Source organism: Periophthalmus magnuspinnatus, chromosome 19, assembly GCF_009829125.3.
Source record: "Periophthalmus magnuspinnatus isolate fPerMag1 chromosome 19, fPerMag1.2.pri, whole genome shotgun sequence".
Classification (NCBI taxonomy): domain Eukaryota; kingdom Metazoa; phylum Chordata; class Actinopteri; order Gobiiformes; family Gobiidae; genus Periophthalmus; species Periophthalmus magnuspinnatus.
Genome location: NC_047144.1, coordinates 68,872 through 85,263, shown reverse-complemented (window position 1 = coordinate 85,263; position 16,392 = coordinate 68,872). Strand labels below are relative to the sequence as shown.

At 42.9% G+C, this 16,392-nt stretch overlaps 1 protein-coding gene across 2 annotated transcripts in view; it reads right to left on the bottom strand.

Moving 5' to 3' along the window:
* Window positions 1-16,392, bottom strand: part of pald1a (phosphatase domain containing paladin 1a) — a 290,101-nt gene that overhangs the window by 271,519 nt on the left and 2,190 nt on the right. Inside the window, exon 1 of one of the 2 annotated variants that reach the window (XM_055229721.1) lies at window positions 5,574-5,637. The exons of the other annotated variant lie outside the window; for it this stretch is intronic. The gene's annotated coding sequence lies outside the window, so the exon portion shown is untranslated. Of the gene's footprint in view, window positions 1-5,573; window positions 5,638-16,392 lie in introns of those variants that run through there. 2 annotated transcript variants of the gene reach the window in all.

The window sequence follows — 16,392 nt, the reverse complement described above, 5'->3', positions numbered from 1 at the left end:
CCAAGACTAAACCAGGACTAAACCAGGACTAAACCAAGACTAAACCAGGACTAAACCAGGACTAAACCAGGACTAAACCAGGACTAAACCAGGACTAAACCAAGAACTAAACCAGGACTAAACCAGGACTAAACCAGGACTAAACCAGGACTAAACCAAGAACTAAACCAGGACTAAACCAGGACTAAACCAGGAACTAAACCAGGAACTAAAACAGGACTAAACCAGGTCTAAACCAGGACTAAACCAGGAACGAAGCCAGGACTAAACCAGGACTAAACCAGGACTGAACCAGGACTAAACCAGGACTAAACCAAGACTAAACCAGGACTAAACCAGGACTAAACCAAGACTAAACCAGGTCTAAACCAGGACTAAACCAGGAACTAAGCCAGGACTAAACCAGGACTAAACCAGGACTAAACCAAGACTAAACCAGGACTAAACCAGGACTAAACCAGGACTAAACCAAGAACTAAACCAGGAACTAAACCAGGACCAAACCAGGAACTAAACCAGGACCAAACCAGGACTAAACCAGGACTGAACCAGGACTAAACCAAGACTAAACCAGGACTAAACCAGGAACTAAAACAGGAACTAAACCAAGAACTAAACCAGGACTAAACCAGGACTAAACCAAGACTAAACCAGGACTAAACCAAGAACTAAACCAGGAACTAAACCAGGACCAAACCAGGACTAAACCAGGACTGAACCAGGACTAAACCAGAACTAAACCAGGACTAAACCAAGAACTAAACCAGGAACTAAACCAGGACCAAACCAGGACTAAACCAGGACTGAACCAGGACTAAACCAGGAACGAAACCAGGTCCTAAACCAGGACTAAACCAGGAACTAAACCAGGACTAAACCAAGACTAAACCAGGACTAAACCAGGAACTAAAACAGGAACTAAACCAAGAACTAAACCAGGACTAAACCAGGACTAAACCAGGACTAAACCAGGAACTATAACAGGAACTAAACCAGGAACTAAACCAGGAACTAAACCAGGTCCTAAACAGGGCCTAAACCAGGAACTAAACCAGGACTAAACCAGGACCAAACCGAGATTAAACCAAAACTAAACGAGGAGTAATGTCGTTTCTCGTCACACACAGACCTGGAGTTGTGTTTTGTTTCATTCTCACATGTTTAACACACAAACGCTGCAGATTTAGGCTTAGTTCTCCTCTCAAACTGAAAACACTCTGTTCCACCTTATGATGTCATCATGTGGTAATACAGGAAGTGATTAAAGTCAATTCAATTATAGTTCTTAAAGTAGCAGCGTTTACAAGACTTTTCCTGCGTTTGTGTCCAGTAGATTAGACGACTGTAACGTCCTGATCACTGGACTCTCCAAACGAGCCACAGAACAGAACATCCAGAACATCCAGAACATCCAGAACAGAACATCCAGAACAGAACATCCAGAACAGAACATCCAGAACATCTAGAACATCCAGAACATCCAGAACAGAACATCCAGAACATCTAGAACATCCAGAACATCCAGAACAGAACATCCAGAACATCCAGAACATCCAGAACAGAACATCCAGAACAGAACATCCAGAACATCCAGAACAGAACATCCAGAACATCCAGAACATCCAGAACATCCAGAACATCCAGAACACTGCTGCTTGGGTCAGGACTAGAACCAGGAAGTACTTCACACATGTGTCCTGTGGCTCCTGTGGCTCCTGTGGCTCAGAGACTTTAAAGCAGCTCTGTGTCTCCATGGACCAGCACCAAAGAACATCTCCCACATGAGCCACAAGAACCATCTCACACACTGAGGACTTCAGGAACTGTTATTAATGTTTATATGTTGATTTACAGACACAATAGTGAAATAAAAAGCCCAGGATCATGTAGAGGGTTAATACGAACATTTAAGACCAGAATGAGTCTGAAGCAGCAGAGACAGAGAGAGGACACAGTTTATACACAGAAAGTGAAATGGACATAGAGTCGATCTTAGGAGGAAGTGCGGCCATCATCACTTCCTGTTTCGAACACGGCGGCTAGCAGGTTAGCTCTGTGCACGTATCTGCACATCTCATCTATGCTTAAATCTTCCCATCAGCCCAAAAAATAACCAAAGCCAATAACCATTAGCGCAAAGAAACACTTAGCTCAGTCGTTTAAGCTCTTTAAGTTCTTGTTCCACGCGACCTGCTCCAGATGTCGCTCTGTAATGTTCTGAAATACACAAATGTGCCTGAAACACACGCATTTCTGAACCCGGTTACTATGACAACACTATAGCATCCAATCAGATGTGACCACAGCAATGTCCAGAATGAGCAACGGGAAACTTCACATTTACACATTTACACAGAACCATTTGGAACAACATAAATGAATGAGACATAGTCACAAGGGTCAAACGTACCTCTCCTTCAAAATAAAACAGTCAAACGTACCTCGGCTTCAAAATAAAACGGTCAAACGTACCTCTCCTTCAAAATAAAACGGTCAAACGTACCTCTCCTTCACAATAAAACGGTTAAAACGTACCTCGGCTTCAAAATAAAACGGACAACCGTACCTCGGCTTCAAAATAAAACGGACAAACGTACCTCGCCTTCAAAATAAAACGGTCAAACGTACCTCTCCTTCACAATAAAACGGTCAAACGTACCTCGCCTTCAAAATAAAACGGTCAAACGTACCTCTCCTTCACAATAAAACGGTCAAACGTACCTCGGCTTCACAATAAAACGGTCAAACGTACCTCGCCTTCAAAATAAAACGGTCAAACGTACCTCGCCTTCAAAATAAAACGGTCAAACGTACCTCTTCTTCAAAATAAAACGGTTAAACGTACCTCGCCTTCAAAATAAAACGGACAAACGTACCTCGCCTTCAAAATAAAACGGTCAAACGTACCTCGCCTTCAAAATAAAACGGTCAAACGTACCTCGCCTTCAAAATAAAACGGTCAAACGTACCTCGCTTTCAAAATAAAACAGACAAACGTACCTCGGCTTCAAAATAAAACGGTCAAACGTACCTCGGCTTCAAAATAAAACGGTCAAACGTACCTCGCCTTCACAATAAAACGGTCAAACGTACCTCGCCTTCACAATAAAACGGTCAAACGTACCTCGCCTTCAAAATAAAACGGTCAAACGTACCTCGCCTTCAAAATAAAACGGTCAAACGTACCTCGCCTTCAAAATAAAACGGTCAAACGTACCTCGCCTTCAAAATAAAACGGTCAAACGTACCTCGGCTTCACAATAAAACGGTCAAACGTACCTCGCCTTCAAAATAAAACGGTCAAACGTACCTCGCCTTCAAAATAAAACGGTCAAACGTACCTCGCCTTCAAAATAAAACGGTCAAACGTACCTCTCCTTCACAATAAAACGGTCAAACGTACCTCGGCTTCACAATAAAACGGTCAAACGTACCTCGCCTTCAAAATAAAACGGTCAAACGTACCTCTTCTTCAAAATAAAACGGTTAAACGTACCTCGCCTTCAAAATAAAACGGGCAAACGTACCTCGGCTTCAAAATAAAACGGTCAAACGTACCTCGGCTTCAAAATAAAACGGTCAAACGTACCTCGCCTTCAAAATAAAACGGTCAAACGTACCTCGCCTTCAAAATAAAACGGTCAAACGTACCTCGCCTTCAAAATAAAACGGTCAAACGTACCTCGCCTTCAAAATAAAACAGTCAAACGTACCTAGGCTTCAAAATAAAACGGTCAAACGTACCTCGCCTTCAAAATAAAACGGTCAAACGTACCTCGCTTTCAAAATAAAACGGACAAACGTACCTCGCCTTCAAAATAAAACGGTCAAACGTACCTTGGCTTCACAATAAAACGGTCAAACGTACCTCGCCTTCAAAATAAAACGGTCAAACGTACCTCGCCTTCAAAATAAAACGGTCAAACGTACCTCGCCTTCAAAATAAAACGGTCAAACGTACCTTGGCTTCACAATAAAACGGTCAAACGTACCTCGCCTTCAAAATAAAACGGTCAAACGTACCTCGCCTTCAAAATAAAACGGTCAAACGTACCTCGCCTTCAAAATAAAACGGTCAAACGTACCTCTCCTTCACAATAAAACGGTCAAACGTACCTCGGCTTCACAATAAAACGGTCAAACGTACCTCGCCTTCAAAATAAAATGGTCAAACGTACCTCTTCTTCAGAATAAAACGGTTAAACGTACCTCGCCTTCAAAATAAAACGGGCAAACGTACCTCGGCTTCAAAATAAAACGGTCAAACGTACCTCGCCTTCAAAATAAAACGGTCAAACGTACCTCGCCTTCAAAATAAAACGGTCAAACGTACCTCGCCTTCAAAATAAAACAGTCAAACGTACCTAGGCTTCAAAATAAAACGGTCAAACGTACCTCGCCTTCAAAATAAAACGGTCAAACGTACCTCGCTTTCAAAATAAAACGGACAAACGTACCTCGCCTTCAAAATAAAACGGTCAAACGTACCTCGGCTTCACAATAAAACGGTCAAACGTACCTCGCCTTCAAAATAAAACGGTCAAACGTACCTCGCCTTCAAAATAAAACGGTCAAACGTACCTCTCCTTCACAATAAAACGGTCAAACGTACCTCGGCTTCACAATAAAACGGTCAAACGTACCTCGCCTTCAAAATAAAATGGTCAAACGTACCTCTTCTTCAAAATAAAACGGTTAAACGTACCTCGCCTTCAAAATAAAACGGGCAAACGTACCTCGGCTTCAAAATAAAACGGTCAAACGTACCTCGCCTTCACAATAAAACGGTCAAACGTACCTCGCCTTCAAAATAAAACGGTCAAACGTACCTCGCCTTCAAAATAAAACGGTCAAACGTACCTCGCCTTCAAAATAAAACGGTCAAACGTACCTCGCCTTCAAAATAAAACGGTCAAACGTACCTAGGCTTCAAAATAAAACGGTCAAACGTACCTCGCCTTCAAAATAAAACGGTCAAACGTACCTCGCTTTCAAAATAAAACGGACAAACGTACCTCGCCTTCAAAATAAAACGGTCAAACGTACCTCTCCTTCACAATAAAACGGTCAAACGTACCTCGCCTTCAAAATAAAACGGTCAAACGTACCTCGCCTTCAAAATAAAACGGTCAAACGTACCTCGCCTTCAAAATAAAACGGTCAAACGTACCTCGCCTTCAAAATAAAACGGTCAAACGTACCTCGCCTTCAAAATAAAACGGTCAAACGTACCTCGCCTTCAAAATAAAACGGTCAAACGTACCTCGCCTTCAAAATAAAACGGTCAAACGTACCTCGCCTTCAAAATAAAACGGTCAAACGTACCTCGGCTTCAAAATAAAACGGTCAAACGTACCTCGGCTTCAAAATAAAACGGTCAAACGTACCTCGGCTTCAAAATAAAACGGTCAAACGTACCTCGGCTTCAAAATAAAACGGTCAAACGTACCTCGGCTTCAAAATAAAACGGTCAAACGTACCTCGCCTTCAAAATAAAACGGTCAAACGTACCTCGCCTTCAAAATAAAACGGTCAAACGTACCTCGCCTTCAAAATAAAACGGTCAAACGTACCTCGCTTTCAAAACTCCATGGAAACGTTCGAGCTTCTGGTCCAGAAAAGGTGAAAATATCTGTAGTTTTCAATGTTTACAGAATCCTTTTGAAGCCTGCAGGTGCTCGAGCCTCATTCACGCCGCACAGAACAGCCACTCACTACATCCGTCAATGAATGAGGAAGCTAGGGAACAAGGATGCAAGGAGCTAGGACGCAAGGAGGTAGGATACGATTCTCCCCAACTCAAAATCTGACGTCTTGTGTGTGTAAAAGCGTCCTTGACTTTTTAGTATGCAGTGTACGGCAGGTAGAGCAGAGTGCATGTGCGCACAGAGAGAGAGAGGGGGGAGAGGATGTGGGGGCGGGACCACCACGCATCATTGTTAAAATGGACCAATCAGAGCGAGGAACCCCCTGGAAGAGCACACTGCCTCCCACGCGCCTCCTCTCAGTCAGTGCAGAAGCAGAACGCGGCTAAACAAGCATCATAAAAGCATCTGTAGAGTTATATACAGCAGTCAATAGTGAGGTCAAAGGTCAAAGGGCAGGTGGAGGTTAAAGGGCAGCGTCCAGCTCAATGGACCAACTACCAAATGACATCATCTCCACAAACACAATCTCTGCTCACCCTGTAGTTTAGATCTGTGCAAACTGAGCAAAGGTGTGAAAGATGAAACGAGAATCGAAACTACAGACTCGTTTGAGCAGGAATCGATACTGGAACAAGCATCGAAACTAGAGACTCGTTTGAGCAGGAATCGATACTGGAACAAGCATCGAAACTAGAGACTCGTTTGAGCAGGAATCGATACTGGAACAAGCATCGAAACTAGAGACTCGTTTGAGCAGTGTGTGCAGAGGGCCGTGTGCAGAGGGCCGTGTGCAGAGGGCCGTGTGCAGAGGGCTCAGTGGGCCCTGTGCAGAGGGCCATGTGCAGAGGGCCATGTGCAGAGGGCTCAATGGGCCATGTGCAGAGGGCCATGTGCAGAGGGCTCAGTGGGCCATGTGCAGAGGGCAGTGTGCAGAGGGCCATGTGCAGAGGGCCATGTGCAGAGGGGAGTGTGTAGACGGCAGTGTGCAGAGGGCCATGTGCAGATAGCCATGTGCAGAGGGCTCAGTGGGCCGTGTGCAGAGCAAGCAAGAAGGTTTGGTTGATCCCCGGGTCGCCCAGGCCTTTCTGTGTGGAGTTTTTCATGTTTCTCCTCGTGTCTGGATGGGTTTCCTCCGGGTACTCCGGTTTCCCCCATCAACCAAAACATGAACGCCCTTCGAGACAACTGTTGTTGTGATTTTGGGCGTTACAAAAATAAATGAATTGAATTGAATTGGCCATGCGCAGAGGGCCGTGCGCAGAGGGCTCAGTGGGCCATGTGCAGAGGGCTGTGTGAGTGGGGTCATCTCTCCACAGATCTGATCTGTAACTTGTATTACAAAGTATTTTTGAAGTCAGTTACATAAATAAACAGGTGTCGTGTCATTGGTGAGGCTTTGTCACACTTCAGCAACAAACTGCGAAACAAACAGCCATTAGCTTAGCCACACCTGCTAATGCTAATGCCACTGCTAACTCAGACAAGTCAACCACAGCTGGGATGGAAACCAATGACCAAACTATAGACTATATATAAATGAACAGGGCTAACCTGCTAGCATAGACTGTATATATAAATGGACAGAGCTAACCTGCTAGCATAGACTGTATATATAAATGGACAGAGCTAACCTGCTAGCATAGACTGTATATGTAAATGGACAGAGCTAACCTGCTAGCATAGACTGTATATATAAATAGACAGAGCTAACCTGCTAGCATAGACTGTATATATAAATGGACAGCGCTAACCTGCTAGCATAGACTGTATATATAAATGGACAGAGCTAACCTGCTAGCATAGACTGTATATATAAATGGACAGAGCTAACCTGCTAGCATAGCCTGTTTACTTTCCTCAAGGTTTTACTTTTTTAAATTATGACCTAAATTTTAAATTCTTGGGATTTTGTCTTGACCTGGATAATTATTATAACAGTTTGACAGAGACATCACCACATTTACGGGGCCATTCTGTCATTCAAAGTCTCTGTGTCTGTGCGTCTCAGTGTGTCTCTGTCTCTCTGTCTCCCTGTGTCTCTGTCTGTCTGTGTGTGTCTCGCTCTCTCTCTCTCTCTCTCTGTCTCTCTATCTGTGTCTCTCTCTATCTCTGTGTCTGTCTCTCTATCTGTGTCTCTCTCTCTGTGCCTGTCTATGTCTCTGTGTGTGTCTCTCTCTCTGTGTCTGTCTCTCTCTCTGTGTCTCTGTCTCTCTGTGTGTCTCTGTCTCTCTCTATGTCTCTGTCTGTGTCTCTGTCTCTCTATGTCTCTGTCTGTGTCTCTGTCTCTCTATGTCTCTGTCTGTCTCTCTGTGTCTCTGTTGCACAGAACCCAAAGCCCCAGTCGGTGCCATGTTCTAATTAGCGTTGTTATTAGCGCTTCACACGTTGAAGCTAACACTCAAACACACTCCAGCTGTTTAAATATCTACACTTTGGCTTTAGCTTTAGCTCCTCCTCCAGGCTAAGCTAACACTAAGGCTGCAGCTAACCCTGCTTTCAGAAGACGTGTTAAACAGGATTCTGTAGAACATGTTACATGTTTTATGTTCCAGTTTACATGTTTTACCAGAGTTTATTTCACTGATTTTTCTGTCTTTATCTTTATTCAAACAGAGGAACACAAGACGAGCACTTAAACTCTCTTTTCCACGTGTTTAAAATACAATACAACAGAAAAACAAGCAAAGCACACAAGTCTAAAAACAAGTACACAAGTCTAAAAACAAGCATGCAAGTGTTTAAAACAAGTACACAAGTCTAAAAACAAGTACACAAGTCTCTAAAACAAGTACACAAGTCTATAAAACAAGTACGTATACACAGAAACATACACGCTCACACACACAGACACACACACAGAGATAAACACACAGACACACACACACATTTACTGTGGAACATCACCGTGTCTAATCAAAGTGTTTTATGTTTATCGTGGAGTTTAATTTGAAATGTTGGATCTTGATTCACTGCACAAACCAAAACACTACAAAATAAAACACTGCAACACACTATAACACAACACACTATGACACACTGCAACACGACACACTACAACACACTATAACACGACACACTACAACACGACACACTACAACACACTACACTACGACACACTACACTACGACACACTACAACACGACACACTACAACACACTATAACACGACACACTACGACACACTATAACACAACACACTACGACACACTACGACACACTACAACACGACACACTACAACACACTATAACACGACACACTACGACACACTACAACACGACACACTACAACACGACACACTACAACACACTACAACACGACACACTACGACACACTACAACACGACACACTACAACACACTACAACACACTACAACACGACACACTACGACACACGACACACTACAACACACTACAACACGACACACTACAACACACTACAACCCGACACACTACAACACACTACAACACGACACACTACGACACACTACAACACACTACAACACGACACACTACGACACACGACACACTACAACACACTACAACACGACACACTACGACACACTACAACACGACACACTACGACACACTACAACACGACACACTACAACACGACACACTACGACACACTACGACACACTGCAACACACTACAACACGACACACTACAACACACTACAGTACGACACACTACGACACACTATAACACGACACACTACAACACACTACAACACGACACACTACGACACACTGCAACACGACACACTACAGTACGACACACTACAACACGACACACTACAGTACGACACACTACAACACACTACAACAAAACACACTACAACACGACACACTACAACAAAACACACTACAACACGCTACAACAAAACACACTACAGCACAACACACTACAACACGTCACACTACAACACACTACAACAAAACACACTACAACACGACACACTACAACAAAACACACTACAACACGCTACAACAAAACACACTACAACACGTCACACTACAACACACTACAACAAAACACACTACAGCACAACACACTACAACACAACACACTACAGCACGACACACTACAACACAAAACACTACAGCACGACACACTACAGCACGACACACTACAACACGACACACTACAGCACAACACACTACAACAAAACACACTACAACACAACACACTACAGCACAACACACTACAACACACTACAACAAAACACACTACAGCACAACACACTACAACATGACACACTACAGCACAACACACTACAACACACTACAACAAAGCACTCTACAGCACGACACACTACAACATGACACACTACAGCACAACACACTACAACACACTACAACACACTACAACACGACACACTACAGCACAACACACTACAACACACTACAACAAAACACACTACAGCACAACACACTACAACGCACTACAACATGACACACAACACGACACACTACAACACAACAGCTCCCAGCACTTTTCCAACATGGCCGCCGAATGAGAAACCAAAACACTCTAATCTTATCTGGGCTCATTTCCTTTTAGTCTAGTCTCTTCTTCCAACATCAATATCGTCCCATTTCTGGAGAAAGTCCAGATTTGCAGTTGTACGAGAGCAAGGAGTGTGTTTGTGCGAGAGCAAGGAATGTGTTTGTGCGAGAGCAAGGAGTGTGTTTGTGCGAGAGCAAGGAGTGCGTTTGTGCGAGAGCAAGGAGTGCGTTTGTGCGAGAGCAAGGAGTGCGTTTGTGCGAGAGCAAGGAGTGCGTTTGTGCGAGAGCAAGGAGTGCGTTTGTGCGAGAGCAAGGAGTGCGTTTGTGCGAGAGCAAGGAGTGCGTTTGTACGAGAGCAAGGAGTGTGTTTGTGCGTTTGAAGAGTGAGATACGAGCTGAGGGGCCACACCTTTTCCTTCCTCCCTGCAGAGTGTTCACATCATGGGAACCAAACAGAGAAGAGTGATGTTGGCCCATTAAGTAATATGGGCCTTTAAGTAATATGGGCCCTTTAAGTAATATGGGCCCATTGAGTAATATGGGCCCTTTAAGTAATATGGGCCCTTTAAGTAATATGGGCCCATTAAGTAATATGGGCCCTTTAAGTAATATGGGCCCTTTAAGTAATATGGGCCTTTAAGTAATATGGGCCCTTTAATGGGTCTGTACCGGGTCAAACGTCTCTTGCCCCACTACAGATTGTAAAGTTTGAGGGTCACCCCTGTGTGCTAATTGTCAAGCATTTATTTAGTGTGCATCAACCAGGAAGAGCACCGATAGCACGCCACCAACAACTAGCATGCTAATAGTGCACTTCCTTGTTATCATGACAGCAAAGCTCTGCTGTGTCCTCTGAATGTTGTGCTCATAAACTCATCTTGGTGAGTAATTATGCTGTTCTGAGTGCATAAAGTGAGCGAGGAGTGACTCTGGACTAAACTGTTTAAAACGACTGAGACAGAAAGGGGCGGGGCACAGCCGAGTTCCATATCTGTGGTTATGCGAGCTCATTTTAAAACTTATGTACAACTGAACAAATGCAACATGGATAATGCCACACTGTGGGACATTTCAGGCATGAGTCAATAAGGTGTTGAGTTTACATACTGCACCTTTAGTGCCGTGGACCTGCAGAGCTGCGGACAGGCGAGCACTGAACTTTTGTTTTGTGTGGGGTTTTTTTTGTTTTTTTTAATAAGGCAGCAATAAAAATAACTTTTACAAAGTGTTCAAAGCTCATCCATAAACACGTTTTTTTTCTACATTTGTCGATGATTTTATTCATAACGAGGAGAAGTGAAAGTGTAAAATATTAAGAAAGAGGAAATGTCCTGAACAGAAGTTATTTTAAGACTTCACATATATGAAGCACACATATGAAACACACGTATGAAACACGTATGAAGCACACGTATGAAACACACGTATGAAACACACGTATGAAACACACGTATGAAGCACACGTATGAAGCACACGTATGAAGCACACGTATGAAACACACGTATGAAACACACGTATGAAACACACGTATGAAACACACGTATGAAGCACACGTATGAAGCACACGTATGAAGCACACGTATGAAACACGTATGAAGCACACGTATGAAGCACACGTATGAAGCACACGTATGAAACACACGTATGAAACACACGTATGAAACACACGTATGAAGCACACGTATGAAGCACACGTATGAAACACACGTATGAAACACACGTATGAAACACACGTATGAAACACACGTATGAAGCACACGTATGAAGCACACGTATGAAGCACACGTATGAAACACGTATGAAGCACACGTATGAAACACACGTATGAAACACACGTATGAAGCACACGTATGAAGCACACGTATGAAACACGTATGAAGCACACGTATGAAGCACACGTATGAAACACACGTATGAAACACACGTATGAAACACGTATGAAACACGTATGAAGCACACGTATGAAACACACGTATGAAGCACACGTATGAAGCACACGTATGAAACACACGTATGAAGCACACGTATGAAGCACACGTATGAAACACGTATGAAGCACACGTATGAAACACACGTATGAAACACACGTATGAAGCACACGTATGAAACACACGTATGAAACACACGTATGAAACACGTATGAAGCACACGTATGAAACACACGTATGAAACACACGTATGAAGCACACGTATGAAACACACGTATGAAGCACACGTATGAAGCACACGTATGAAACACACGTATGAAACACACATATGAAACACGTATGAAGCACACGTATGAAGCACACGTATGAAACACACGTATGAAACACACGTATGAAGCACACGTATGAAGCACACGTATGAAGCACACGTATGAAACACACGTATGAAACACACGTATGAAGCACACGTATGAAACACACGTATGAAACACACGTATGAAACACACGTATGACACACACGTATGAAGCACACGTATGAAAAACATGTATGAAACACACGTATGAAGCACACGTATGAAACACATGTATGAAGCACACGTATGAAACATGTATGAAGCACACGTATGAAACACACGTATGAAACACACGTATGAAGCACATGTATGAAACACACGTATGAAGCACATGTATGAAACGCACGTATGAAGCACACATATGAAACATGTATGAAGCACACATATGAAACATGTATGAAGCACACATATGAAACACACGTATGAAACACACATATGAAGCACATGTATGAAACGCACGTATGAAGCACACATATGAAACACGTATGAAGCACATATATGAAACATGTATGAAGCACATATATGAAGCACATGTATGAAACACACGTATGGAGCACATATATGAAGCACACATAAGAAGCACACGTATGAAACACGTGTGAAGCACACATATGAAGCATGTATATGAAGCACACATATGAAGTACATATATGAAACATGTGTGAAGCAGATGTAAGAAGCACATATATGATCTGGAGCCACAGTTTGAACCACGAGCTGAGAGGAGCCACTGCTGCTCATATTTTCCTGTCCTGTGATCTACACACACATGACCCCTAGTGGTACAACACGTGCACTGCACAACAGTGTGCCATTTAACAGGAAACAATCTGAACAAATACAGTGGTTTTATTATTATTATTTTATTATTGTGTTACCTTTTTATTATTATTTTATTATTGTGTTACCTTTTTATTATTATTTTATTATTGTGTTACCTTTTTATTATTATTTTATTATTGTGTTACCTTTTTATTATTATTTTATTATTGTGTTACTCACCTTTTTATTATTTTATTATTGTGTTACCTTTTTATTATTATTTTATTATTGTGTTACCTTTTTATTATTATTTTATTATTGTATTACCTTTTTATCATTATTTTATTATTGTGTTCCCTTTTTATTATTATTTTATTATTGTGTTACTCACCTTTGGTACTGGGGATGTCCATAGAGAATCAGACACTGATCCATATAAAACAAGTATCAAAACTAGGTACTCATTATTCAGAGGAATCGATACTAAACACACACACAGACACACAGACACACATACACACACACCCCCACACACACACCTACACACTGAGGGATTACACACATATAACACACATGTGAATAGAACACAAAGTACAACATTTAATGTGGAACATCACATTCTGTTGTGTAAAGACTTTTTATCATCGTGGAATCAGGATCAGTATCGAGTATCATGACAAAAAAACACAGAACTACTTTATGGAGTAGTGTATGAAAACACAACAGAACATGACAGAACACAACAGAACACGGCAGAACACAACAGAACACAACAAAACACAACAGAACATGACAGAACACCATAGAACACGGCAGAACACAACAGAACACGGCAGAACACAACAGAACATGACGGAACACAACAGAACATGGCAGAACACAACAGAACACAACAAAACACAACAGAACATGACAGAACACCATAGAACACGGCAAAACACCACAAAACATGGCAGAACACCACAGAACATAGTAAAACACAAGAAAACACGACAGAACATGGCAGAACACCACAGAACACAGCAAAATACAAGAGAACGTAGCAGAACACCACAGAACACAGCAAAACACAAGAGAACATGACAGAAGACGACAGAACATGGCAAAACACAACAGAACATGACAGAACACCATAGAACACGGCAAAACACAACAGAACACGGCAGAACACAACAGAACACGGCAAAACCCAACAGAACATGGCAAAACACCACAAAACATGGCAGAACACCACAGAACATAGTAAAACACAAGAAAACATGACAGAACATGGCAGAACACCACAGAACACGGCAAAACACAGCAGAACATGACAGAACACCACAGAACACAGCAAAATACAAGAGAACATAGCAGAACACAGCAGAACACAAGAGAACATGACAGAAGACGACAGAACATGGCAAAACACCACAAAACATGGCAGAACATGGCGGAACACCACAGAACACAGTAAAACACAAGAAAACACGACAGAACACGGCAGAACATGGCAGAACACCACAAAACACAGCAGAACACGACAGAACATGGCAGAACACGGCAGGACACCACAGAACATGGCAAAATACAACAGAACATGACAGCACACCACAGAACATGGCATAACACCACAGAACATGGCAGAACACAACAGAACACGGCAGAACACAACAGAACATAGCAGAACATGGCAGAACACGGCAGAACACAACAGAACAGAACAGAACGTGACAAACATCATAATAATTCACCATTATGAGTTTATAAGCACGTTTCACAACTCTCATAGACCAGACCGGAGTTCTGATGCTGTGACAGTAAATTGAACAACAACTAGCATGCTAACATGCATTGCAGGTTTAGTTCTGTGAGCTGGATTGTTGTGGATTGTTGTTTTCATAAGTTTTGTTTCTTTATAGCAGTGTAAATACAGTGTCCAGTGCAGATCTCTCCAGGTCAGAGTGAGTCCACTGTGCCTGTGTCTAATGAGGCCTTATGGTCAGATAATCAGGAAGTGCATGTTAGCATGTGTAGAACCAGGACCAGCACAAGAATCAACAGAACCAGAACAAGAACGTGCCAGTCCTGCTCCCACTGATCCAGCCCCAGCCGAGCACATGTCCGGCTTGTGTCCGGCTGTGAGCGCCTCCACCCGCACGCTTCATAATTAGACACAGCACACAGTGGACTCACTCTGACCTGGAGAGATCTGGACACTGTGGAATTTACACTGCTATAAAGAAAACTTATGAAAATCAAGTTACAACTTTTAGTATCGACAACAGTCCAGCTCACAGAACCTAAACCTGATTATCTGAACAGTCCAGCTCACAGTTTATCAGAGAATAGAACCTGAAGAGTTGGACACGCTCCCTTTGGTGACTCATGTTGAGTTAGATTCCCCGTTTCTGTCTTGCCTCAGGACATTTTAAGTAAAGTGATACGAGATACTGAAGAGGACCCCACCCACCCCCACCTGCCCAAATCCACCCCCACCCGCCCCCATCCACCCTCATCCGCCCCCATCCACCCCCATCCGCCCTCATCCGCCCTCATCCGCCCTCATCCGCCCTCATCCGCCCTCATCCGCCCCCACCAAACAAAGAGCCAGGACTACGATACATCAAAGATCCTCAGCCAGGACTTTGGACTCAACACGTGAGAGTGAGACCCACTGTGGAACCACAGGCTTTTAATGTATTATTATTATTATTATTATTATTATTATTATTATTATTATTATTATTATTATTATTATTATTAATGAAGACATAACAAAAAACAATACTTTAAATTACAGATTTGAACTTGTGTTGATCTCACTTTAAAGAATGCAGTGTAAAAGGTGCAGTGTGTGACTCAGAGTGTGGGGTTAGGCTCATAGACTGTTTATATAAACGGACATAGCTGCTAGCTAACCTGCTAGCTAACCTGCTAGCCACTGCATTCATAATGTTAAGTGATCATGGGCAACTCCGGCTCCCTCCGGCTCTCTGCGATTCCGGCTCTCTGCGATTCCGGCTCTCTGCCATTCCGGCTCTCTGCCATTCCGGCTCTCTGCCATTCCGGCTCTCTGCCATTCCGGCTCTCTGCGAGCTGAAGCTGAAGCTGTGGTGACGTCACACTCGCTCACTACCGGCTTGTTGCCGTGGAGGTGTTTATACCTTAACTGAAATGTTCCAGAGTATGACACTGAATCATTGACGTTTTTGTT